General features: G+C 32.3%; 1 long non-coding RNA gene across 1 annotated transcript; it reads left to right on the top strand.

Moving 5' to 3' along the window:
* The first annotated feature begins 16,383 nt into the window (after positions 1-16,383).
* Positions 16,384-25,369, top strand: LOC127711075 (uncharacterized). Its single transcript, XR_007986464.1, has 2 exons — positions 16,384-16,489; positions 25,323-25,369. It is a non-coding gene; the product is annotated as an uncharacterized LOC127711075 (long non-coding RNA).

Here is a 25,369-nt window from a genome sequence, read left to right as displayed (position 1 = left end):
ATTTACATAAAACATATTTAGTCGTAAAAATAGTATTGGTTGTAAACGTTTTATCTTGATTAAGAAACGTTTAGCAATGCAATAAACTTACTTTAAATGTACTATAACTTAACGTAGATTTCGAACTGTAAACCATTTTTTACCGATAGAAAAAAAATCTGAAACTAATATCATTATAGAATACCCTGCTATATAAAACGAAGGGGAAACATTTCCTTACATCACATTTTGACATGAATAACATGAGACCAATTTGAAATACCGCGAAATAAGTCTCTCTCTTTCTCTCTCTCTCCTCCACCAAATATTTCCTTGAAACAATAAATTATATATAATGTTCTATAAATGAGGCTTTATATGAGATACAAGTTTTATATCTAAATGTATTTGGATTTGTACCAGTGGCACGCGCTGATTACAAAGTCATTTAACTTCAAAATAATAAAATCTATTCACACCAAACTTTATATTTATGAGTTATATACTCATATCTTCTTTTATCCATGTTCTTTGTGGTCTTAAAACATCGTTTTAGTGTCCTTAGTGCAAACACGTTGGACTTAGTACACTAAGAAGTCCTTTGCGGTATTTCTGCACACCGTTTTGATATTTAATTAATAACTGGATTTACCTCCTCCTAGCTATTTACGGGCTAGTTTCTGAGTGCTTAATGCATGTATGTGATCTTATTCGCCATTCAAAATGATTGTGCACGAGTCATCTGTAAACAGAACTGCAAAGTATGATTTAACAGCGCGCATTATGTTTCCATTTAATTTCTCCTTTTTCTATAATAAGTTCAAATGTTGCTTTATTAAATGCACCTAGGTACGTATTTGTAAACTTATGTTATTACTTTATTTCATGTATCTTTTTGTCTTCTTTTTTGGCTTCAATTACTTATTTTTTTTCTAATTGACTTATTCGTAAATCGAAAAACGCAGAAACCTAAATAGAATCATATGGCATTGAATGATTTCTCCAACTCAAAACTAGTTATAGATGCCTCTTAAATTTTATTTTTCTCGTTGGGTTGCTTATCCATTAATTGACGTTTACGCCGTATTCTTTTTTTCGGTATTTGTAAAAAGCCGCTCATCGATCAATTTCACAAGAAATCTAATACTCGTAAGTCATGTACATTGAAGTTTAACTTGCTAACAATTTTTCGTATACGCACAAAGATAAAATAAATGAAACACTTTTAAGCTGTTTAAATCATGCTGTGAATTTTAAAAATATGGTTTTGAAAAACCAGTTATTTCTGTTTAATACTTTTCTGTCCTTTTCTTAATAATTAGGACACGTGCCACTGGTTAATATAGAACTAGTCAACCATGAATAATCCCAAACAACAAATTTTTTGATTGGTTTGCCATACTTGCTTATCAATTTCGTATTGTTTTCGGCTGAGACTACTATAACAGTTATAGTAGTCTCAGTTTTCGGTAATATTGTAACAATATCCTTTAGAATTTTAAATTACTTCAGTCATTTAATATATAATTTATTTTTGTTGTTGTTCACGATTAATATTTTTAGATTGATAATATAATTGCATCATTTTTTAAGCATTATAGAAGTCACAGTAAACATTAAACGTATGCATTGCGGAAAAGAAATATACGAAAACGATAGGTGCAATGTTCATGCAGCCTTGCAAATAATATTTAAAAAAAAACCATTTAATTTATAAAACTTAAGACTTTAATTTAAGTCTTTTTGATGGGATGTTGAAGTTTCCAGAACATAGAAAATACACAAGAAAATCTATTAGTACACTAGTCTATCAAAATGTGCTTGCTGTCTATTTTACAATATATTATTTAAGAATTTAGTGTTTTCTTATTCATTCTGACATCTGTGTCCCTGGATCTGAACAAGAAATTGCGAGGACGTTATGCTTATCAGTTTACCTTTAAAATGATTTTTCAACAGAATGTTATCTATATAAAATATTATTTTTTTTGTTTTTCGTTGCGAAAACAAAATGGCCCTAAAGCTAAATGTCATCGTCAGATGTATAATGGAAGGTGATAAACACTTAAGAATATATACCACCTGCTGGTTCTTTTTACCTGGACACAGATCTTATTACGTAACAAGTACGACGGTAAAATTATCGAGTTGGTATATTCAGTCGAATATATACGGTATCTCTGGACTGGGGTTTTTAAGACATTTTGATCTGACAATGTATGTAAATTTATTTGTGCTTCAAATCACTGATTTCAAATTATAGACCAATCTCATTATTATCAACAGTGGGAAAGGTATTTGAAAAAATTGTATTTAAAATGTATTTAATCACTTAATTAGTTATATTTCAAAGTTCATATTCGCCTTTATAGAATACTAATGCAGGAGTTCCACAAGGCTCTGTATTAGGTTCCCTACTATTCCTTATTTGTGTATATGAGATAGCTGGTAATTTGATAAGTCTAACTCGATTGTGTGCTGATGAAACATCCCTTTCTAATTTAAGTATTATAGTCCTTACACAATAGAGGATGTCTTTACTAGCGATTTAGAACAAATTTCAGCATGGTCTAAAGATTGGCTTATTGATTTCAATCCTAACAAGACAATTACTATGCTATTCTCCTGTAATTCTTCCCCAGATGATATTAAAATAGAACTTCAAAATCAAGTAGTAGAATTGTCTCCTGTCATAAACACTTAGGGATAACTTTTGATTCCAATGGTAAATTCTATACACATATAGAAAACGTTTTAAATTGTGCAAGCACAAGATTAAATTTCTAAAAAGAATTGAAATATGTATTGACTAGAAATTATCTTACTCGGATAAACTTAACACTTATAAGACCAATTATGGAAATGCACGTGAGTTATGGGATGGTTGTACTCAACAAGATTCCGACAATCTAGAACATGACGTTTAGTTGGAAGCAGGAAGATTAGTAGCTGGATTGCCCGTGTTTGCTATTCCGGAAGTTATATATTTTCAGTGGTACAGGCCCACATTTGCTAGTGGACAGAAGAAAATCCAGAAAGCTCAATACGTTCTATTCTTCACATAAAGTGGGACTGCCTCTACGATTTAATGCCATTTTTTTTTCAGTTATGAATAGATATAACCAGAAAATTCTTTTTTTTTTCCATCTACTACTATCGAATGAAATAGTCTTAACCCCGACATATGTACGTCCAGAAATATGATTATATTTTTCTAACTTGATACAGACACAATTGCACGCCAATCTTTATTATTAAGGACAGTTGATTGGATAAATGTGATGGTCGTGTACATCCCCATCAGGGGTGGATCCAGAACCTTGAAGTCTGGGGGGGGGGGGGGGGGGGGCATGAGATCAAAATTAAATATTTATTTAGAGAGAGGTGTATATATGCGAGTGTGGGTGGTAATGGTATGGGGAGTCAGATCATCGTTTCTATAGTTCTATATCTTTTATTTTTTTACCATTTCACTGTTTTCCTTATTCTTCTGCCAATTAATCTGTATAATAATTGTCCTAAGCATGCATGTAATATTTGCCACTGGACGTTAAGCAACAAACAATCACCTCTTTATTCTGTTATCTATATTTATTTATATCTATTGGTCCCATGATTCTCTGTTCTTTAAACCCCATCAGAGACATATATTATATGTCTCTGACCCCATTCATATCCTCATAAATGATAACCTTTTCCTAAATATTAAATATTATGCTCGTACTAAACAAAATCCATCAAATCCAGCCAATCAATTAGTAGATGACTGTATTGAATATCACAAATTTATAATCATAAATGGAATGACCATAACATACCCTATGGATTCAGAGTCCAAAATCTACTTAAAAATAACGACCTAGACAAAATAAAGTTGGTAACTAAAAATATTCAAGATCCACCACCATGGATTATAGGTCAAGCAAAAATATCTAGTAACATAAAAGACAGCATCAGTAAAAAAGAAAATCCGCATATCATTAAGGCTAAAGCGTTAGAGTACATTGACAATGCTTATAAAAATCATTTAAAAATTTACACCGATGGCTCAAAAGACCCAGCTTCGGGTAAAACTGGATGCGCCTTTCTTATACCATCAAAGTTGATTGCAAGCTATAAACGAACGTCGGACAATCTTTCCGTGTACACAACAGAAATGACGACCATTTATCAATCATTAAAGTGGCTATTTTCCAATCAACAGCCAGGGCAAAAAGTTGTTATTCTCACTGATTCATATAGTGCAATCCAATCTATACAAAATAATGTATCAAGTAGACCCGACATCCTAGAACCAATTCAAATACTAGCTTGCCGTCTAAAACAAAAAAATATAGAAGTAACCATAGAATGGATACCAGCGCATGTTGGTATCCTAGGTAATGAACAGGTTGACAAACTAGCTAAATTAGCGCTAAGTAATGATAAAATTGACCTTAACCTGAGTCTTAGTGCAAACGAATTCATTGCAATAACAACAGCATTATATAAGAAAAAGTGGCAAGCTAGATGGGATAACACATGCTCCCTATGGAGTCGTTCTATAAATAATACAGCAAATAAAAAACCCACTTTTTATCAAGGTAATCGATATCATGCAAAAACAATAACTAGACTTAGGTTGGGTACTACTTTATTACCTGGTCAGCTAGGCCAGTACATCCGCAATGTATCTCCAATATGTAATACATGCGGCATTAAAGAGTATATAGAACACGTACTAGTTAACTGTATTCATCACTCACAAGCCAGACAAAATTTACAATCAAACTTGGATAAGGTTCAAATACAAAATGTTAATACCAAAATATTGCTAGATCCTCCTAAAGATAAACAACAATATGTCTGGTCGTGCTTGGTTCAATATTTAACAGAAATTGATTACCACAAATTTATATAAGTATTAAAAATAATAAAAGTAATATAAATAAAATAAATAAAATACACTGCAAGAGTTATCCGGGTCAGTGACTCAGAAATGGAGTCAGGCCGTAACCGGCAGTTCAGCAGACTCTTCAAGACGGCTTAACAACACATCGGTAACAAGACCAACTGCACTGCAAGAGTTATCCGGGTCAGTGACTCAGAAATGGAGTCAGGCCGTAACCGGCAGTTCAGCAGACTCTTCAAGACGGCTTAACAACACATCGGTAACAAGACCAACTGCACTGCAAGAGTTATCCGGGTCAGTGACTCAGAAATGGAGTCAGGTCGTAACCGGCAGTACAGCAGGCTCTTCAAGACGGCTCAACAAAACATCGTTAAGAAGATGAACTACACTGCAAGAGTTATCCGGGTCAGTGACTCAGAAATGGAGTCAGGCTGTAACCGGCAGTACAGCAAGCTCTTCAAGACGAATTAAAATCGAAATAAATTTATAATTTAATAAATGTTTGAAATGATTAAACATATTTAAAATTAGTCAAAATATATGTAGTGCTAAGTAAATTAAACTATTGAAATTATGCTAACTAAACAGTAACTCGCGATAATCTTTGTTTTTTTTCCAAATTCGCGGCACCCAAATTATTTTTGTGTCTACTTTTGGTCCTTATATAAATTTTCCATATCATTAAGCCGCAAGTCAAATTTAAGACTTAAAAAATGGTACTTTGCAAGATCTGGTTTGCGCTAACCCAGTTTTAATTAGCGGGCAGCGTTCCAGTGCACTAGCACTATTAAGTCTCAATATAAGTAGCACTAGCACAAAGCAGTCAAAATTATACATACACCCTTTGGTTTTTTATTTATTTTATTTTTATTGTACTTAATTCTCTTTTTTTTTTATAGTACATACAAAACATCTTACTAATTATTTTTGCAAAACTCGCATACACAAATTTAGGCATCTTTCGGTTTATACAAAATATCTGGCAAATAAATTCACATACACAATTTGGCATATCAAAATTTTCCGCTCTTTACTTGGCTGCTGGTGTACCAGGACAACGTTGCTGCCGTTCACTGCTGTTTGCTTGGCCTAGCTTTCCTCCTGTTCCTACTTCTGGTGGCTCCGTGTTTATTAATTATTTATTTTTACGTATATTTTTTTTTTTTTTATTTTTTTTTTTTATTTTATGTTTTATATGAAAATTTCATTTTTATATTATTTTATTTTATTTATTTTTATATTCTTTTGTTTTCTTTATTTATTAACTTATTCATCCATTTATTTATTCATTAAGTTATTCAAATTTTTACTTTATATTATTTTTTAATAATTTTTTTTGTCATTCTAAATTATATCAATTACCATATGGTAAAATTAAATTATTTAATGCCCAAAAAGGCGCAAGCCAGGGCCGACCGTGCAAGGGCTGTATAGCCAGTCAAGGTCGTTAAAAACTTCCATTTGTTGTATCATAGATGAACCGACCGTGCAAGGGCTGTATAGCCAGTCAAGGTTGTTAAAAACTTCCATATATATATCATAGGTGATCAGGTTTGATATAAAAAAGAAAACTACATTATCGTATCTCGGATATATATATCTATTAAATATAATAAAGAAAACTTTAAGTAAGATTGAGTACAACAAAAGCTTTGCCTTATTAAATCCTTGATGCTGTCTCCATCAGACTTTCAAACACCGTCACCCTACGAATATAATTCCTAGTGTTAACAGTGCTTAACTTGCATTTTTTTTTTGGATATACTTTCCCAATTTATTTCTTGAAATTTAATGCATGAAATATTAAGAAGGGGGATGAAATTACATGTTAATTTCTTGAAATTTAATGCATGAAATATTAAGAAGGGGGATGAAATTACATGTTAAAACAATTTGGGTGCTGAATCTTTATGTTAAGGAGTGATTTGGTCCAGTTAAAAAAGGTAAACAAGAGTACATTTGTACGTCTGAAGCTGTCAAACTGAATTTTAGACCCCCTTATCACAGAATTGTTAATATTTTGAGTTAGAGCTGGTAGAAGTTTCTATAATTTTGATATTATGTGTCCCAATAGTAGTACACTTCCCTGTAAAAATCTTTTTGAGATAGAGCAGGTGCGATTTTTTATTTTGAATTTATTGTCTAAAAGAAATGCACTACGAAATAAATGTGTCCTCGGGCCTAATTGTTAACGTGGTATTATATGTGATAAATTGTTGTAAACAATAGTAAACTGAGTATAATAATTTATTCACAGTACGCACTTCCTAGTTTAGTTGTGGTGATAGAAATCTTAATATCATTGATATACAGTTGAGAAATATGGTGCAGTTCTTCAAATGCAGATTTAAACCTTATTAATATTAAACCCAATCCGGCATGGCCGCCAGCTATGGTCATCCTGTTGAGGGTAGTATTCATTATTTTTTAAGTGCCCTTTTATCAACGAAGCAAGAGAAATATTGTTTTCAAAATTAGAAAGATCTTCTATACCCATTTTGCTTCTATTGGCTGGTAACGGTGACCTTTCATTTCAGCAAAACAAAGACATTTTTGAGTCTGTACTATCATATATCAGAAATACACAAAGATTTAGAACATTCAATTAAAACTCGGAATTCCTACTTCCCAACTCTTCAAGGGAAACTCCGCGAAAAAATGAAAAATTGATATTTTGTTCTTTAAGTATAAAAAACCACATGTTCATAAATAACAAAACTTTTATTCTCTATGAAAAGAGATCAAAATCGATTTTTGAAATTCACTATCAGTTCTCGACATATCGCCATCTTGTCGGCATGTTCGATCTAAAAAGTCACGTGATATCTAAAAACCTCAAAGACCAAAATGAATCAGGGATTTATTTACCGTGCGTTAAAAACTCCCATCATCAATCGGGGATTACCGTAGACGATCATTCAGTGTGAAAATGTCTTGTCTAGCGTACGGCTGTTCTGTCCGACAAGGTTATGACAAAAGTCTAAATAGTTTTCCCAAATCCACAAAAAAAAAGAAAGAATTGTATCAGACATGTTTGTACAACCTTAAACTAACAGCAAATAGTTACATCTATAGCAAGCACAAGTTGATGTATGAAGACCATTTTGAAAATCTTGTTTCGAGGGAGATTTGGTGGTAATTATCCTTTTTTAATAACATAATAACCTAGCAGTTCTGATAGTTATAATAGTTATCAAATCCTTATATGATAAGATCTCGTTGATTAAAAAAAAAATAGATTTGATGAGGAAGAAAAGTTTCAATTATAAGTAAGAAAAATGCAGTATTCTTGTAACAATCACTGATTTACAAAAGATTCTTTAGTATGCCTCTTTTATATAAAGTGCATTGATTTATATAAAGAATAGTTCCGTATTTAGACAAGATAATTTTCAAATTAATAAAGTTATACGATAAATAACTTTTTTTAATTATGATATTTAACGGCTATTGACAAGGAGCAATGTTAGGAAGAGGTTTTAGAAGGGTACGTCTAAACACTGCTCAGGACGTCCTGAGTGCACTCAGGACATACAAAGTGCACTCAGGACCCTTTATAGGCATCGTATTTGCACACAGGATGGCTGTATATATTCTTTACATGCTACTTATTTAAGAGTTAAATTTTGGTAGAATTTGAAATCGAACTTAGATAGATATGTCAATTCTTATAAAATAATGAGGGCACGTGTCACTGATTACACAACTACTGAGGCGTGAATTATTCAATCAACAAAATTGATTGGATTATCTGTATTGTTGTTTATGAATTGTGTTGTGAGTACAGTGTTACGTTTAAAATTAATAACACGATGTTTTAAGTTTTTAGGGATTGTTTAATGTAGTTAATTTTTTCTTTGGGATTTTTTTTCCCTCTCTCCAAATCAACTTAATAAACAAAAATAATGTTTACTGAATATCAAATTTTATTGAATTTGTATATCTTTATTCTCAATAAACCATATACATAGGTACAGAGAAGACAATTATGTACAATATTTACAATGACAATATTTAGATGAATTTATTTATTTGATTTGCTAAGTCTAATATCTTGGCTGCGTACATGCTGTCCTTGGTCTTTTTCTTTGGTTTGGCTTACGAGCAAGTTTCTGGGGTTTTGGCACTTCATAATATGTGCACGAAGACTTAGTCGTGGTTTGAACGGATTTCGTGTCAATCAACAGTCTCCGAAATAGTCTTTCTCGCTGTTCTTTTGTTTTCGAAAACCAACATTGAAATGATACATCATGTTTTCTGTACGGACCGAAATGTTCATAATTTTTTTTACAGTAAAAAACCAAAATAGGATAAATGGCGAGAGTTCAATATACGATAGCACTTATTTAGGACAGTAAACTGACAAAATAAACATGGGAAGAACTGAGAAACAAAATTAAATATTTTTTTTCATTTGTTTTACAATAAAAAAATCATTTGATTTAATTTAGTTTAGAATCATACTACAATCTTACTTACAAAATGTTTAGAAATAATACCCAAATATGATAATTTTCAGAAAACGGAGACTAATTCATTTTTTTTCAGAATTTATTTACACATTGAAATTCGTTCTAGGCATGTATTACTGCATGGACAAGAACGATTTAAATGAGAAATAAAATCTTACTAAATGCTGATTTGTTAAACATTCGTATTACTCAGAAATAAGATTTAGACATTTTCTTTTCACTGTTTTACAACAAATCATTCTTCAGAATTTACTTTTACATTAAAACTGCTCAAGGAATCTTAATACTGGACAAGAACGAGCTCAATGTAAAACCAAACTACTACATGAAATTGTTTAGAAATAATCGCCACATTTTGCAATAATTTATATCGATATTTTTGAACGTTTTCAAATGAAATGAATTGAATAAAGATTAATTTCCCAACTATATGTAGATTTCTCATATTTCTCAAATGGCTTCAATTATTACAAACAAAACGAAAAGTTTATTTAACATTTTTTTCTAAAACAATATATCTTCATTGTTCTTTATTTTTCCAAAGACATCTTGGTTTTGTTTGTTTGCCAAGCTTACTTGTATGAGGTAAGTACCATTACTAATCACTCCTAATTATTAAAGATCAAACGACCTAATCAACATAATAATTGATATTCAATATAATTATCGGTCATGCCTGACATATTTCATAAAATCGGCGCGTGCCAATGAAAACTTCTTAATTTATCAAAACAAAAATTATAAGATGGAGAATTAAATTATCTATCGAATGCATACGTTCACTACTCACTGAAACAACTATTTCATGTCCTGAGTGCACTTTATATGTCCTGAGTGCACTCAGGAGGTCCTGAGCGGTGTTTAGACGTACCGGTTTTAGAAAAGACAAAATATGTTGATATAGTATAATATTCCCAGGTTATAGAAATGTAAACATCGAAAAATTGGACATCTCAATTTTTTATTAAAAGTGTTTTTTAACTAATCTTTTAACTTTATCAAATTGATACGGGATCAATTCGGAACAGTCACTTATAAAGACACTTTACAGTTAAATGTGTGACCCTATCTGGTATGTATGGTAACAAATGTATAGTTTTTTTTCCTTTTTAAATCTTATTTACGTTATCTTATTATATATATATATATATATATTCCTTACTTGACTCTTACAGTTTTAAGGATTCTTTTGGAATTTTTGGAATTTTACTAGTTTAAATACCAGGGTTCTTTTCATTTGGTAGGGATATACAAGTACGCATCCACGTCCAACTTTTAACCTTAGCCCAAATTTACTATTATTTTTTCTTTTCATTATAAAACTGCTATTTATTTGGAATGATAAATACGCAGCCTCTGTTTGTCATATTTTACCAGCTTATATCGATCAGTGCTGTTCTTTTGGGAATGTATTTACACGCAGTTGTTATAACATCTTAACTGACGTCATTTTGGAATTTTAAAGTTGTGCCAGTTCATATCTATAATTACTATTTTCATTTCAGGCATGTCTTTGAGTCGTTTTTTGGAAATTTTAAAATTTATTAGCGTCTCTACATATGATGTTCGGGTGAAACTGTTTCACTTTTTTTATTGTATAGAATTCAAGATTGCTATAGTTTAATAATCAGAATAGATTTATCTGATTCATTTTACATCGTGCTCATATTGATGAAGGATATCTGTTATCCGAAATATTTATAGTTACATTTGTTCGTTTATTGTCATTTTTTGGTGATGTTGTACCCTTTTAGACTGGTTATATATTATATTTTGTAGTGTACTGTATCATATTTATATGATCCATCGCCCCGTAAGATTTATCGTTGGCTATTATTCAGTCATTTAATATTTTTACCTTTTTTGTAGTCTGCATTGTGTGTGTTCACTCGATCCGATATTCTTACTGCATATTCCACCATGCATTTGCAATTTTATTTTAAGAAATTAAGATCTTTTACTATCAAAATTATCAAAACAGAACATCATATTTCAAATTTAGAAATCTACATTGATCAAAGAATTATTCCGAAAGGGTTAGTTTTAAAAGCTTCGCCACTTACAACAGGAGAAAAGTCAAACAGATTTTTCCATAGATGGAATAACATTCTATACAACAGTTCTTTTAGTCTGATGGATCTTTTACGCCAAGAAGCAATTCATCAAGTAAATTATTTATATAAACTTCGTGATAACTTGCACTGCCGATCTCGTGAACAATTGTCTGATCTTGAACTTGACGAAATTCAAGTACGTCTTGGTGATATCAAACGTATTGAATCACATAAGCTCCACGTCAAACAGATTAACAAATTTAAACGTGATGGTGTGCAAATTAATCACCCTTTAATCAGATCTCCAAAAAATTCAAATAAAAATAAAAAGCCTCGCAACCGTAGATTTCGAAGAAAAAGTCAAATTCCGGTCAATTCCAACAACACGGTTGTCAATTTATCAACAGTCTCTTTAACTGAGGACGAAATTAAAGTCTTATCTAAGGGATTGAATTTTTGCCCTACTCCCAGTAACATAGATAATATGAAACTGGAAGATGACCTTAATAACTTTGCCAGAACCCTCAGAATCAAAGAATATTTTGGTAACAAGGATAATGAGGAAGACTCAGACACGTCTGACTCGGAGGAAGAAATCAGAATTCCGCATTTTAAAAAGAAGAGTTCATGGATTCCTAAACCTAGTAAATCTGCTACACTGGAAGATGTTATCGATAAAATCAAATCGGATGTTGTTCATCTAGCTAGCAACAAGTACTCGTCATTTTATAACACCTCTTCTGACGAGAAAAAAGCCATACAATCGCTGAGAAACCGAGATGATATTGTGATAAAACCAGCAGACAAGGGAAGTGCCGTTGTGATAATGGACAAAGCTAACTACATCGCGGAAGCAGAGCGTCAGCTCTCTGATGAGAGATTTTATAAGAAGCTTGACTATGACCCTACTTCCGAGTTTAGTTCCAAAATTATTACTGCGTTACAAACCATGCACGATGACGGTCACATAGATGAGGATACAATCGGATATTTAAAACCAGAGAACGCCAAGCCTGGTCGATTGTATCTTCTTCCCAAAATACACAAGGTTAACAACCCTGGTAGACCCATTGTATCCGCAAACGGCCACCCGACTGAGAAAATCTCGGAATTCGTAGACTTTCATTTAAGATCTCATGTAGAAAATCTTCCTTCTCACATTCAAGACACAACAGATTATCTTCGTAAAATGGAATCCATGAACCCTCTTCCTCCGGAAACCCTCCTTGTCACTTTAGATGTCACCTCATTGTATACCAACATACCTCATGATGACGGAATACAATCGTGTAAGGAAATATGGGACTCTCGCAACACCTTAGAACCACCTACCGAATGTTTAGTCCAGCTGCTCACTCTGGTTCTGAAATGCAACAATTTTACCTTTAATGGTGAAAATTACCTTCAGATAAACGGGACAGCGATGGGGACGAAAATGGCACCATCGTACGCCAATATTTTCATGGGAAAATTAGAGAAACAAATTATTTCAACATCTTTATCCAAACCTCTGTCCTGGTTCCGTTTCATCGATGATGTTGACATGAAATGGATTGAATCCCAACAAAAATTGGATGATTTTATCAGACATGCAAACAACGCACACCAGTCAATTAAATTTACATATGAAATTTCCGACTCCAAAATATCTTTCTTAGACACTACTACATCTATTAAGGACGGTGTCATATCAACAGATCTCTACTGTAAACCTACAGATAAACATCAGTACCTTTCTCCCCAAAGCTGTCACCCCAAACACTGTACAAAAAGTATCCCGTACAGTCAAGCTCTCAGAGTAAAGCGGATTTGCTCCTCTGAGGAGGCTGTCACTAAAAGGTTACAGGAACTTCGCGGTTTTTTGACCAAACGAGGTTATAAGAAATTGGACATAGATAAGGGATTTGCGCGTGCTAATAACAACAGCCGCAATGACCTATTACAGTACAAACAGAAGAGGCGCAACAAAATAGTTCCGTTTGTTTTAACATACAATCCCGCCTTCACTAACCTTTCACGTTTGATCCGTGCCAATTGGCAAACTATTGCCAATCACCCTAAATTATCCAAGATCTTTCCCAATCCTCCTGTCTTAGCTTTTCGGAGACCAGCAAGTCTGAAAGACTTATTTGTGAGAGCTGACGTCTCCTCTAATAAAAGCTGTTCAACTGCAGGATGGTGCAAGTCGTGTGGTAACAGACGATGTCTGACTTGCCAACAAATACTGAATACTCAAACATTTACTTGCCACTCCACTGGGTCTGTGTACACTATATTTTGTAATGTAACTTGCAAAACACAGAATGTTGTATACCTTCTTCAGTGTCGATGTGGCATGCAGTATATTGGCGAGACAGAACAGCCTTTCAACAAACGCATGAATGGTCATCGAAGTGACTACACCTGCAAGCCCGACCTCCCCGTAAGTCGTCATTTGAGATCACCTGGGCACGCCCAAGCTGATCTCAAAAACCTTACAATCACAATCATAGACCACAACGAGGGTTGGTCAAGGGCCGAAAGACTTGCTCGGGAAAGGTTTTGGATAAGAAAGCTAAGGACAGTTTCCCCAGAGGGCATAAATGAAAAAACATAGAATGAGTCACTCATTTTCCCTACCATCACTCATTTTCCTGACATCATTTGTTTCCAGTTACTCCGGCTTCCTTACTTGACTCTTACAGTTTTAAGGATTCTTTTGGAATTTTTGGAATTTTACTAGTTTAAATACCAGGGTTCTTTTCATTTGGTAGGGATATACAAGTACGCATCCACGTCCAACTTTTAACCTTAGCCCAAATTTACTATTATTTTTTCTTTTCATTATAAAACTGCTATTTATTTGGAATGATAAATACGCAGCCTCTGTTTGTCATATTTTACCAGCTTATATCGATCAGTGCTGTTCTTTTGGGAATGTATTTACACGCAGTTGTTATAACATCTTAACTGACGTCATTTTGGAATTTTAAAGTTGTGCCAGTTCATATCTATAATTACTATTTTCATTTCAGGCATGTCTTTGAGTCGTTTTTTGGAAATTTTAAAATTTATTAGCGTCTCTACATATGATGTTCGGGTGAAACTGTTTCACTTTTTTTATTGTATAGAATTCAAGATTGCTATAGTTTAATAATCAGAATAGATTTATCTGATTCATTTTACATCGTGCTCATATTGATGAAGGATATCTGTTATCCGAAATATTTATAGTTACATTTGTTCGTTTATTGTCATTTTTTGGTGATGTTGTACCCTTTTAGACTGGTTATATATTATATTTTGTAGTGTACTGTATCATATTTATATGATCCATCGCCCCGTAAGATTTATCGTTGGCTATTATTCAGTCATTTTATATATATATATATATATATATATAGATTGCCTAACAATGTAATTTTAACACACTATTTAGTATGTAAATATAAGAATGTTTAAAATATTTACAAAATGATGAAAATAAACGCAATATTTCGCTAGACTAACTAGCTTTATCAAGCGTGCATTTATCCAGGTGAAATCGGATGTAGATGATAAGAAACTTTTGCAGCTCAATGTATATGTTGCACTTGAATTTAGCTGCCTTGAAAATAATACATAATTTGGATGAAGTTCAAGATTTTTACAAAATTGGTAGTTGAAGTTAGCAACGTCCATTGGCCAATATTACAGGATAAAAAGGACGATGCTGTGTACTTAATTATTCTTTATCTTTCCTGTATCTTTTCTTATCTTTTTCGTTAAGACCATCAGGTTCTAAAGTGTGAAGTTGGTGGATCCAAAAATTTTCTCTTCTCCTTCTCGCCGTGGTGTCCCACTCGGTGTTGACTTCTATGATTTGGAAAGTAACATTATCAAAAGAATGTTTCGTTGAACGAAGATGTCTAGTGAGAGGACAGTTTTTGTTGGTTTTGTACCATGAACGATGGTTATTGAGCCGAATATTAAATTTGTCCATTGTTTCTCCCACATACTGAATGCCACAAGTGTCACATGTTAATATATAAATTGAGTTCTCCGTTTTACAGTTGGAATTTGAGTAGATGGTATAATTTTGTTTAGTAACGGAGCTGATGAAAGAACTGCTTGTATTGGCAGCTTTACAACACAAGCAGTTCCTTCGACCACATTGTTTGTAGCAACCGGGAAATGGAGTTTATATATATATATATATATTTTGGCCTCCTCCCGAATTGATAATAGGTATGTCAGAATTATTGATAGATGTCGTGTCAGAGCGACACATTCCGTTAGTTATCCCAAGGACGTATACTATATTAGATACACGTCCTTGTGTACTCCAGTGACATCCTGTCGACTAAAAATTCGTATTACACAATTATATAATACAGGTTCATGCATGGCTTCTGTATTGGGGTACCCGGCGTGCACAGGTAACATTTATTGAACCACATATATTTGTGTTCGACGTTGTTTATCTTGTGCGTGTTTGAAATTATAATTCCACCTGTTAATGAATGATGTTCTGATAATAATATTATCCACTATTTTTGCTGATAATAAGTTTTAAAATTTTATAAACATGACCTTATTTTTTGTGAAATAAATACTGTTTTGTCATGATTCTGGACCCTTCTTTTAAAAAAAAAATTCTTCACGCAAATGCAAGCTTTTGACGATTGGCAAACATGCAGATGTAAAGTAATGCAGCACTTATAGTCAGTATCAATATTTATTTATTAAAGATAAGAGAGCTCCTTCTATGTCCAATGTCCCTATCTTTATAAGGATTAGAACGACAGTGGAAATAGTCATTGTAAAGGAGCGGAGATAGAGTGGCATCGTGAAAAAAGATAACCGAATAGAGAACAATATACTATATGGAGAATTATCGACGAAAAGGGTAATAGTAATTGTAAGGGAAAAGAGATAAAGAGAGGCATAGTAAAAAAAAATGTTTGCAAGACAAAGTTACTGCTCGTTTGACATTTTTAGTTATACAAAATCACACATCGTGTTCCAAATTGGTATTCACGTTCGATAACTTGATGCATAGCTTGGTTAAAAATAAATAAGTATCCCATTCGTTATATCGTAGTGTCACTGTGTTTCTTTGTTCAATTTATTTAGTTTGTTAATGATTATGTAAATAAGAATAAATCTGTATAAAAACTTCATACCCGTTTAGTTATTGCCTGCAGGCGTTTGATCATTGTTACATTTAATATATATATAGAACCTTTCATACATCTTAAAGTAAAAGATGTGTCAGTCTGATTCAAACGACATGAGAAGCCTGTAATACTAGTACGACTCGAGTATAGCATGTAAAAATTCCTACTCAATATGGTTGTATTGGAAATCTTTTCATACAGATAGATAACTCACGATCCGACATTCATGTAATATTTGCCACATGACACTCATATTTCTTTCTACCATCATCATCATCTTATTCATTAAATATTGCTGTAAACATCGATGGTTCACATCTAAACAAAATGGGAGTAATATACCTTTAGAGCTTCTCCGTGGTATACACTTGTGAAATATATAGACGAAATTCGTTATTAAAGTGAATCTACATCTCACAAACACAATTTTTGAATTACGATTTTGAGTGACACCCATCAAACCATCACGAAATGGCAAGATTTAACCATGCAGGCATTTAGTTTTCGTCAGACACAAGATAAATAATCACTCTCATAAACGTATATATACGCATGCAGTTTCAAATATCAAGAACAAGCGGTCGATTTCTATAGATCATTGTTAAGTCGGTTTACTAGCTGTTCAGAGTCAGACATGTCACTTGTACATTCTTGGCCTTCATATACCCCATCCGACGATGGGAATCCTTTTCTGATAGTGTTGACAACATAAGCTTGTATGGTGATTCTGTTTATCTGTACCAGTGGTTGGGCTCTACTGCCCCAAAAACAAACTAACGAAACGCTACTAGTCTGCTTTGTCTGTTAGAAAGAACCTTTGGCGCTCATCCTCAATGGCGCTAATACGTCAGGAAACTTACAAGTCTACTAGTAAAGATTGTTTCAAGAACAACGAGGTTGGGACGAACTGTTCTAAAATCGTCAATATCATTACTAAGATATGCCTTTTATTACAACTACAGTATAACTAATTTGGATTAATGACGGCTATCCTGTTCAGCATTGCACAAAATTATCATAGAATATAAAAAAAAAACTTGTTAAAAAAAAATCCTCAAGCAAAATAATGTATTAGCTTAGATTTATAATGTATGTATATCCATTAATGAAATAAACGATATTTTTTACAAATAATTCGTTTAAGTGATTGGCAGATTAATTTGATTATGAAAGAATGAAATGTTAAAAAGAAAATTTAAAAAATCACGCAATGTATCTCCAATATGTAATACATGCGGCATTAAAGAGTATATAGAACACGTACTAGTTAACTGTATTCATCACTCACAAGCCAGACAAAATTTACAATCAAACTTGGATAAGGTTCAAATACAAAATGTTAATACCAAAATATTGCTAGATCCTCCTAAAGATAAACAACAATATGTCTGGTCGTGCTTGGTTCAATATTTAACAGAAATTGATTACCACAAATTTATATAAGTATTAAAAATAATAAAAGTAATATAAATAAAATAAATAAAATACACTGCAAGAGTTATCCGGGTCAGTGACTCAGAAATGGAGTCAGGCCGTAACCGGCAGTTCAGCAGACTCTTCAAGACGGCTTAACAACACATCGGTAACAAGACCAACTGCACTGCAAGAGTTATCCGGGTCAGTGACTCAGAAATGGAGTCAGGCCGTAACCGGCAGTTCAGCAGACTCTTCAAGACGGCTTAACAACACATCGGTAACAAGACCAACTGCACTGCAAGAGTTATCCGGGTCAGTGACTCAGAAATGGAGTCAGGTCGTAACCGGCAGTACAGCAGGCTCTTCAAGACGGCTCAACAAAACATCGTTAAGAAGATGAACTACACTGCAAGAGTTATCCGGGTCAGTGACTCAGAAATGGAGTCAGGCTGTAACCGGCAGTACAGCAAGCTCTTCAAGACGAATTAAAATCGAAATAAATTTATAATTTAATAAATGTTTGAAATGATTAAACATATTTAAAATTAGTCAAAATATATGTAGTGCTAAGTAAATTAAACTATTGAAATTATGCTAACTAAACAGTAACTCGCGATAATCTTTGTTTTTTTTCCAAATTCGCGGCACCCAAATTATTTTTGTGTCTACTTTTGGTCCTTATATAAATTTTCCATATCATTAAGCCGCAAGTCAAATCTAAGACTTAAAAAATGGTACTTTGCAAGATCTGGTTTGCGCTAACCCAGTTTTAATTAGCGGGCAGCGTTCCAGTGCACTAGCACTATTAAGTCTCAATATAAGTAGCACTAGCACAAAGCAGTCAAAATTATACATACACCCTTTGGTTTTTTATTTATTTTATTTTTATTGTACTTAATTCTCTTTTTTTTATAGTACATACAAAACATCTTACTAATTATTTTTGCAAAACTCGCATACACAAATTTAGGCATCTTTCGGTTTATACAAAATATTTGGCAAATAAATTCACATACACAATTTGGCATATCAAAATTTTCCGCTCTTTACTTGGCTGCTGGTGTACCAGGACAACGTTGCTGCCGTTCACTGCTGTTTGCTTGGCCTAGCTTTCCTCCTGTTCCTACTTCTGGTGGCTCCGTGTTTATTAATTATTTATTTTTACGTATATTTTTTTTTTTTTTATTTTTTTTTTTTATTTTATGTTTTATATGAAAATTTCATTTTTATATTATTTTATTTTATTTATTTTTATATTCTTTTGTTTTCTTTATTTATTAACTTATTCATCCATTTATTTATTCATTAAGTTATTCAAATTTTTACTTTATATTATTTTTTAATAATTTTTTTTGTCATTCTAAATTATATCAATTACCATATGGTAAAATTAAATTATTTAATGCCCAAAAAGGCGCAAGCCAGGGCCGACCGTGCAAGGGCTGTATAGCCAGTCAAGGTCGTTAAAAACTTCCATTTGTTGTATCATAGATGAACCGACCGTGCAAGGGCTGTATAGCCAGTCAAGGTTGTTAAAAACTTCCATATATATATCATAGGTGATCAGGTTTGATATAAAAAAGAAAACTACATTATCGTATCTCGGATATATATATCTATTAAATATAATAAAGAAAACTTTAAGTAAGATTGAGTACAACAAAAGCTTTGCCTTATTAAATCCTTGATGCTGTCTCCATCAGACTTTCAAACACCGTCACCCTACGAATATAATTCCTAGTGTTAACAGTGCTTAACTTGCATTTTTTTTTTGGATATACTTTCCCAATTTATTTCTTGAAATTTAATGCATGAAATATTAAGAAGGGGGATGAAATTACATGTTAATTTCTTGAAATTTAATGCATGAAATATTAAGAAGGGGGATGAAATTACATGTTAAAACAATTTGGGTGCTGAATCTTTATGTTAAGGAGTGATTTGGTCCAGTTAAAAAAGGTAAACAAGAGTACATTTGTACGTCTGAAGCTGTCAAACTGAATTTTAGACCCCCTTATCACAGAATTGTTAATATTTTGAGTTAGAGCTGGTAGAAGTTTCTATAATTTTGATATTATGTGTCCCAATAGTAGTACACTTCCCTGTAAAAATCTTTTTGAGATAGAGCAGGTGCGATTTTTTATTTTGAATTTATTGTCTAAAAGAAATGCACTACGAAATAAATGTGTCCTCGGGCCTAATTGTTAACGTGGTATTATATGTGATAAATTGTTGTAAACAATAGTAAACTGAGTATAATAATTTATTCACAGTACGCACTTCCTAGTTTAGTTGTGGTGATAGAAATCTTAATATCATTGATATACAGTTGAGAAATATGGTGCAGTTCTTCAAATGCAGATTTAAACCTTATTAATATTAAACCCAATCCGGCATGGCCGCCAGCTATGGTCATCCTGTTGAGGGTAGTATTCATTATTTTTTAAGTGCCCTTTTATCAACGAAGCAAGAGAAATATTGTTTTCAAAATTAGAAAGATCTTCTATACCCATTTTGCTTCTATTGGCTGGTAACGGTGACCTTTCATTTCAGCAAAACAAAGACATTTTTGAGTCTGTACTATCATATATCAGAAATACACAAAGATTTAGAACATTCAATTAAAACTCGGAATTCCTACTTCCCAACTCTTCAAGGGAAACTCCGCGAAAAAATGAAAAATTGATATTTTGTTCTTTAAGTATAAAAAACCACATGTTCATAAATAACAAAACTTTTATTCTCTATGAAAAGAGATCAAAATCGATTTTTGAAATTCACTATCAGTTCTCGACATATCGCCATCTTGTCGGCATGTTCGATCTAAAAAGTCACGTGATATCTAAAAACATCAAAGACCAAAATGAATCAGGGATTTATTTACCGTGCGTTAAAAACTCCCATCATCAATCGGGGATTACCGTAGACGATCATTCAGTGTGAAAATGTCTTGTCTAGCGTACGGCTGTTCTGTCCGACAAGGTTATGACAAAAGTCTAAATAGTTTTCCCAAATCCACAAAAAAAAAGAAAGAATTGTATCAGACATGTTTGTACAACCTTAAACTAACAGCAAATAGTTACATCTATAGCAAGCACAAGTTGATGTATGAAGACCATTTTGAAAATCTTGTTTCGAGGGAGATTTGGTGGTAATTATCCTTTTTTAATAACATAATAACCTAGCAGTTCTGATAGTTATAATAGTTATCAAATCCTTATATGATAAGATCTCGTTGATTAAAAAAAAATAGATTTGATGAGGAAGAAAAGTTTCAATTATAAGTAAGAAAAATGCAGTATTCTTGTAACAATCACTGATTTACAAAAGATTCTTTAGTATGCCTCTTTTATATAAAGTGCATTGATTTATATAAAGAATAGTTCCGTATTTAGACAAGATAATTTTCAAATTAATAAAGTTATACGATAAATAACTTTTTTTAATTATGATATTTAACGGCTATTGACAAGGAGCAATGTTAGGAAGAGGTTTTAGAAGGGTACGTCTAAACACTGCTCAGGACGTCCTGAGTGCACTCAGGACATACAAAGTGCACTCAGGACCCTTTATAGGCATCGTATTTGCACACAGGATGGCTGTATATATTCTTTACATGCTACTTATTTAAGAGTTAAATTTTGGTAGAATTTGAAATCGAACTTAGATAGATATGTCAATTCTTATAAAATAATGAGGGCACGTGTCACTGATTACACAACTACTGAGGCGTGAATTATTCAATCAACAAAATTGATTGGATTATCTGTATTGTTGTTTATGAATTGTGTTGTGAGTACAGTGTTACGTTTAAAATTAATAACACGATGTTTTAAGTTTTTAGGGATTGTTTAATGTAGTTAAATTTTTCTTTGGGATTTTTTTCCCTCTCTCCAAATCAACTTAATAAACAAAAATAATGTTTACTGAATATCAAATTTTATTGAATTTGTATATCTTTATTCTCAATAAACCATATACATAGGTACAGAGAAGACAATTATGTACAATATTTACAATGACAATATTTAGATGAATTTATTTATTTGATTTGCTAAGTCTAATATCTTGGCTGCGTACATGCTGTCCTTGGTCTTTTTCTTTGGTTTGGCTTACGAGCAAGTTTCTGGGGTTTTGGCACTTCATAATATGTGCACGAAGACTTAGTCGTGGTTTGAACGGATTTCGTGTCAATCAACAGTCTCCGAAATAGTCTTTCTCGCTGTTCTTTTGTTTTCGAAAACCAACATTGAAATGATACATCATGTTTTCTGTACGGACCGAAATGTTCATAATTTTTTTTACAGTAAAAAACCAAAATAGGATAAATGGCGAGAGTTCAATATACGATAGCACTTATTTAGGACAGTAAACTGACAAAATAAACATGGGAAGAACTGAGAAACAAAATTAAATATTTTTTTTCATTTGTTTTACAATAAAAAAATCATTTGATTTAATTTAGTTTAGAATCATACTACAATCTTACTTACAAAATGTTTAGAAATAATACCCAAATATGATAATTTTCAGAAAACGGAGACTAATTCATTTTTTTTCAGAATTTATTTACACATTGAAATTCGTTCTAGGCATGTATTACTGCATGGACAAGAACGATTTAAATGAGAAATAAAATCTTACTAAATGCTGATTTGTTAAACATTCGTATTACTCAGAAATAAGATTTAGACATTTTCTTTTCACTGTTTTACAACAAATCATTCTTCAGAATTTACTTTTACATTAAAACTGCTCAAGGAATCTTAATACTGGACAAGAACGAGCTCAATGTAAAACCAAACTACTACATGAAATTGTTTAGAAATAATCGCCACATTTTGCAATAATTTATATCGATATTTTTGAACGTTTTCAAATGAAATGAATTGAATAAAGATTAATTTCCCAACTATATGTAGATTTCTCATATTTCTCAAATGGCTTCAATTATTACAAACAAAACGAAAAGTTTATTTAACATTTTTTTCTAAAACAATATATCTTCATTGTTCTTTATTTTTCCAAAGACATCTTGGTTTTGTTTGTTTGCCAAGCTTACTTGTATGAGGTAAGTACCATTACTAATCACTCCTAATTATTAAAGATCAAACGACCTAATCAACATAATAATTGATATTCAATATAATTATCGGTCATGCCTGACATATTTCATAAAATCGGCGCGTGCCAATGAAAACTTCTTAATTTATCAAAACAAAAATTATAAGATGGAGAATTAAATTATCTATCGAATGCATACGTTCACTACTCACTGAAACAACTATTTCATGTCCTGAGTGCACTTTATATGTCCTGAGTGCACTCAGGAGGTCCTGAGCGGTGTTTAGACGTACCGGTTTTAGAAAAGACAAAATATGTTGATATAGTATAATATTCCCAGGTTATAGAAATGTAAACATCGAAAAATTGGACATCTCAATTTTTTATTAAAAGTGTTTTTTAACTAATCTTTTAACTTTATCAAATTGATACAGGATCAATTCGGAACAGTCACTTATAAAGACACTTTACAGTTAAATGTGTGACCCTATCTGGTATGTATGGTAACAAATGTATAGTTTTTTTTCCTTTTTAAATCTTATTTACGTTATCTTATTATATATATATATATATATATATATATATATATATATATAGATTGCCTAACAATGTAATTTTAACACACTATTTAGTATGTAAATATAAGAATGTTTAAAATATTTACAAAATGATGAAAATAAACGCAATATTTCGCTAGACTAACTAGCTTTATCAAGCGTGCATCTATCCAGGTGAAATCGGATGTAGATGATAAGAAACTTTTGCAGCTCAATGTATATGTTGCACTTGAATTTAGCTGCCTTGAAAATAATACATAATTTGGATGAAGTTCAAGATTTTTACAAAATTGGTAGTTGAAGTTAGCAACGTCCATTGGCCAATATTACAGGATAAAAAGGACGATGCTGTGTACTAAATTATTCTTTATCTTTCCTGTATCTTTTCTTATCTTTTTCGTTAAGACCATCAGGTTCTAAAGTGTGAAGTTGGTGGATCCAAAAATTTTCTCTTCTCCTTCTCGCCGTGGTGTCCCACTCGGTGTTGACTTCTATGATTTGGAAAGTAACATTATCAAAAGAATGTTTCGTTGAACGAAGATGTCTAGTGAGAGGACAGTTTTTGTTGGTTTTGTACCATGAACGATGGTTATTGAGCCGAATATTAAATTTGTCCATTGTTTCTCCCACATACTGAATGCCACAAGTGTCACATGTTAATATATAAATTGAGTTCTCCGTTTTACAGTTGGAATTTGAGTAGATGGTATAATTTTGTTTAGTAACGGAGCTGATGAAAGAACTGCTTGTATTGGCAGCTTTACAACACAAGCAGTTCCTTCGACCACATTGTTTGTAGCAACCGGGAAATGGAGTTTATATATATATATATATATTTTGGCCTCCTCCCGAATTGATAATAGGTATGTCAGAATTATTGATAGATGTCGTGTCAGAGCGACACATTCCGTTAGTTATCCCAAGGACGTATACTATATTAGATACACGTCCTTGTGTACTCCAGTGACATCCTGTCGACTAAAAATTCGTATTACACAATTATATAATACAGGTTCATGCATGGCTTCTGTATTGGGGTACCCGGCGTGCACAGGTAACATTTATTGAACCACATATATTTGTGTTCGACGTTGTTTATCTTGTGCGTGTTTGAAATTATAATTCCACCTGTTAATGAATGATGTTCTGATAATAATATTATCCACTATTTTTGCTGATAATAAGTTTTAAAATTTTATAAACATGACCTTATTTTTTGTGAAATAAATACTGTTTTGTCATGATTCTGGACCCTTCTTTTAAAAAAAAAATTCTTCACGCAAATGCAAGCTTTTGACGATTGGCAAACATGCAGATGTAAAGTAATGCAGCACTTATAGTCAGTATCAATATTTATTTATTAAAGATAAGAGAGCTCCTTCTATGTCCAATGTCCCTATCTTTATAAGGATTAGAACGACAGTGGAAATAGTCATTGTAAAGGAGCGGAGATAGAGTGGCATCGTGAAAAAAGATAACCGAATAGAGAACAATATACTATATGGAGAATTATCGACGAAAAGGGTAATAGTAATTGTAAGGGAAAAGAGATAAAGAGAGGCATAGTAAAAAAAAATGTTTGCAAGACAAAGTTACTGCTCGTTTGACATTTTTAGTTATACAAAATCACACATCGTGTTCCAAATTGGTATTCACGTTCGATAACTTGATGCATAGCTTGGTTAAAAATAAATAAGTATCCCATTCGTTATATCGTAGTGTCACTGTGTTTCTTTGTTCAATTTATTTAGTTTGTTAATGATTATGTAAATAAGAATAAATCTGTATAAAAACTTCA

This window comes from Mytilus californianus, unplaced genomic scaffold (assembly GCF_021869535.1).
Source record: "Mytilus californianus isolate M0D057914Y unplaced genomic scaffold, xbMytCali1.0.p SCAF_8, whole genome shotgun sequence".
Classification (NCBI taxonomy): Eukaryota; Metazoa; Mollusca; class Bivalvia; order Mytilida; family Mytilidae; genus Mytilus; species Mytilus californianus.
The sequence above is the reverse complement of the archived record's forward strand: the minus strand, read 5'-3'. Positions and strand labels throughout refer to the sequence as shown.